This window comes from Nyctereutes procyonoides, unplaced genomic scaffold (genome assembly GCF_905146905.1).
Source record: "Nyctereutes procyonoides isolate TBG_1078 unplaced genomic scaffold, NYPRO_anot_genome, whole genome shotgun sequence".
NCBI lineage: Eukaryota > Metazoa > Chordata > Mammalia > Carnivora > Canidae > Nyctereutes > Nyctereutes procyonoides.
The window spans coordinates 51,714,610-51,718,904 of NW_026575135.1; the positions used below are offsets into that span (position 1 = coordinate 51,714,610).

At 40.7% G+C, this 4,295-nt stretch overlaps 1 pseudogene; it reads right to left on the reverse strand.

The window, feature by feature from the left end:
• Positions 1-453: 453 nt before the first annotated feature.
• Positions 454-602, reverse strand: LOC129495327 (U2 spliceosomal RNA; annotated as a pseudogene).
• Positions 603-4,295: the final 3,693 nt, after the last annotated feature.

The window sequence follows — 4,295 nt, forward strand, 5'->3', positions numbered from 1 at the left end:
CTATTAGAACTCATTAAATAAGTTAACTAATTAAATAACTAATTAAATAAGTTCAGTAAGTTTGCAGGATATAAGCTCAATATACAAAAAATCACTTGTATTTCTATATACTAGCAACATATTCGTAAAATGAATTAAGAAAATAACCCACAAAGAGTAAAAAGTACTCGGGAACAAATTTAATCAAGGTAGTGCAGGTGCAGTATATTGAAAATTATAATGCATTTTTGATAGAAATTAAATAAGACCTAAATAAATGGAAAAGATATCCCTATATGTTCATAGATCAGAAGATAATATTGCTGAGATGGTAATTTGCAGATTCAGTGCAATCCCATCAGATTCCAATGGGTTTTTTGCAGAAACTGACAAACCAGTCCTAAATTATGTTGGAAATGCAAGGGAACAGAACAACCAAAACAATCCGGGTAAAAAGCAAAAAGCAGGAGGACTCACATGTCCTGCTTTCAAAACTTACTACAAAGCTACAGTTATCAAGACTATGTGATACTGGCATAAGGAATAAACATATAGATCAACAGAATAAAAGTGAAAATTCAGAAATACTACACTTGATCTTAGCCAAAAGGCTGAGAAGTGATTGAAAATTCAGAAATAAGAAAAAATAAATAAAAAGAAAGAAAAAAATAAAAAGAAAAAAGAAAATTCAGAAATAGGGGATCCCTGAGTGGCTCAGTGGTTTTGCGCCTGCCTTTGGCCCAGGGCGTGATCCTGGAGTCCCGGGATCGAGTCCTGCGTTGGGCTCCCTGCATGGAGCCTGCTTCTCCCTCCACCTGTGTCTCTGCCTCTCTCTCTCTCTGTGTGTGTGTGTGTGTCTCTCATGAATAAATAAATAAAATATTTTAAAAATTTTTCAGAAATAAACTCTTACATTTAAGGTCAACTGATTTTTTAAAAATATTTTATTTATTTATTCATGAGAGACACACACAGAGAGGCAGAGACACAAGCAGAGGGAGAAGCAGGGAGCCTGATGTGGGACTCGATCCCAGGACTCCAGGATTACGCCCTAGGCTGAAGGCAGGCACCAAACTACTGAGCCACCCAGGGATCCCCAGGTCAACTGATTTTTGACAAGGGCATAAAGACTACTCAGTGAGTGAAAAGAGAAATCTTCAACAAACAGTGCTGGAAAAACTGAATATTCATGTGCAGAAGAATGAGGTTGGATCTCTACCTCACGCCATATGTAAAACTTACCTCAAAACAGATCAAAGACCTAAGTGTAAGAAGAAAAACTCTAAAACTCTTAAAAGAAAACATAGGTGTAAATATTTGTTATTGGGATCGGGCAATTGTTTCTTAGCTTTGACACCAAAAGCACAAGCAACCAAAGAAGAAATAGATAAACTGGGCTTAATAAAAATTAATAACTTTGGACTACAGAGGGCATCATGAAGAAAATATAAAGACAACCTAGTTGATGGTAGAAAATGTTTACAAATCGTATATCTGACAAGGGACTTTTATCTAGAATAATAAAGAACTCTTAATAGTAGAAAGTTGAAATTCTCACTCAAAAAATGGGCCAGGGATCTGAATATACATTTCTCCAAAGAACATATACAAATGGCCAAAAAGCACATGAAAAAATACTCATCATCGTTAGCCATCAGGGAAAAGCGAATGAAACCATAATATGATACTACCTCATACAACTAGAATGGCTATTATTAAAAGAACAGATAATAACAAATGTTGACATGGATGTGGAGAAATTGGAATCCTCATACACTGCTGGTAGAAATGTGAAGGGGTGCCTAAATGGCTCTGTTTCTTAAGTGTCCGACTTTGGCTCACGTCATGACCTTGGGGTCCTGGGGTCAAGCCTCACATCAGGCTTCCTGCTCAGTGGGGAGTCTGCTTGTCCCTCTTTCTTTCCCTCTGCCCCTCCCTCCACTAGTGCACTCTCACTCTCTCAAATAAATAAATAAAATCTTAAAAAAAAAAAAAGAAAAAGAAATATGAAATAGTGCAACTGTTTTGGAAAACAATCTGACAGTTCCCCTAAAGATTAAATATAGAGTTGCCATATGATCCAGAAATTCTACTTCTAAGGATATACCCTGGGGAAATGAAAACTTATGTCTATATAAAAACTTGTACATGAATGTCCATAGCAGCATTATTCATAATACCCCAAAGTAGAAACAACCCAAGTGTCCACAAACCAATAAATGTATAAGCCAAATGAAGTATATCTGTACAATGGAATGTTATCCAGCCGTTAAAGGGAAAGGAATTCTAATATATGCTACAACATGGATACAACCTGAAAACAAAATGCAAGTGAAAGAAGCTGGTGAGGGGATCCCTGGGTGGCGCAGCGGTTTGGCGCCTGCCTTTGGCCCAGGGCGTGATCCTGGAGACCCGGGATCGAGTCCCACGTCGGGCTCCCGGTGCATGGAGCCTGCTTCTCCCTCTGCCTGTGTCTCTGCCTCTCTCTCTCTCTCTCTGTGACTATCATAAATAAATAAAAATTAAAAAAATATTAAAAAAGAAAGAAGCTGGTGACAGAAAACGACATAGTGGGTGATTTCAGTTAAATGAAATACCTCAAATAGGCAAATCCATAAAGTCAGAGAGTAGGGGTGCCTGGCTGGGTCAGTCGGTGAAATGTGCGACTCTTGATCTTGGGGTCATGAGTTTAAGCCCCACGTTGGGCACAGAGCTTACTTAATGATAATAATTTTAAAAAGACAGAAAGTAGATTAAGTGGTTACCTACAACTGGAAGTGGGGCATGGGGAGAAAAATGAAATGACTACTAATGGGTATGATTTTTTTTTAAGAGGAGGAGTGATGAAATGTCCTAAAACTGATTGTAGTTGATTGTTGCACATCTCTGTGTCTCTGTGAATATACTTAAATAGATGAATTGTATGGTATGTGAATTATATCCCAATCAGGTTATTTATTTTTAAAAAATGTTAAGGGCTCAGTTGGAGGGGTGTGTGACTCTTGATCTTGGGGTTGTGAGTTCGAGCCCCCAGGCTGAGTGAAGAGATTATTTAAATAAAAAATAAATAAATAAATACAAAATAAATTGAAATGGATCTGTCAGGAGGACTCTGGTGACCCCCAGCCAGCCAAAATCATTCCAGTGCTATGGTGGGGTGTTGGAAAGTGGCAGGATGGGGAGTGATATGAACAAGGAAGAAAGGAAAATACATGGAAAAGGCTTGGGAGGCTCATCTGGCCATGAAGGTTGAAGTGAGACTTGATGAAAGGGAGGGCTTGGAGGCATATATTCTGTAGGCTCACATAAGACACATCACATTCCTCAGCCTGAGATCCAGCTCCTCAATGAGGCTGGTGAAGCTGATTCTCTGGGCCTCTCCAGCATTCTCTCCGATGCTGGCCAGACCGGCCAGGCCAGTCCTCTCTTCCTATACCACTAAAACTCAGCCACCTGGAAAGTCTTACCACACCCTGCCTCATCCTGGAGCCCTCCCCTGGAGGTGCCAGCTCCCACTGACCTCTCCTTTCTCAGCCTGCTTTCACACTGCATGCAAAAGGTCATCACTATAGAGTAGCTTACATGACCAGGTATCCCAGATTCACTGATACTTTGCTGAAAACCTGATTTGGGGAGTAGGATATTGCCTAGAGCCTGGGACCCAGAACCTTGAGCCTGCCAAACTCATTCATAAAGCATTCTATGGGCTGGCCTCTCTTTGAGGAGATGGTCACTGAATCTGGGTTTCTAGGAAAGTCATGCTTTCCTTAGCACCTACATGTGCCCACCTATTCCATGTGGGCCAGAGCCAGCAAGAAAAACATACTTATTAATCTTGGGCCCCAATGTTATCAGAAGAGCACAAGTCCCATGAGGCCGAGCTAATGGTGTGTATGTGGGGGGGCCTTCTCCATACCTTCCCCACTCTTGGAAAACACAAGATGCCTAATTTATTTTTTAAAAATAGTTTATTCATCTATTCATTAGAGACACAGGCAGAGAGAGAAACAGGCTCCACACAGGGAGACCGATGTGGGACCCAATCCCCGGACCCCAGGACCACACCCTGGGCCGAAGGCAGGCACTAAACCGCTGAGCCATCCAGGGATCCCACAAGATGCTCATTAATGAGCATATGGAATAAACGCTCTGATAAAGCCCAGTAAGCTGTGTTTAGCTTTTTTGAACACAGTGTTTCCCAAACATATTTGTCCTTGGGATCTCTTGTCTACCCCACCCACTAATCATTCAGAAACATATCACGCCAATAATAAAGTCCAGAACTTGCAACTGGTACTTGTAGCCCAGCCTGCAAA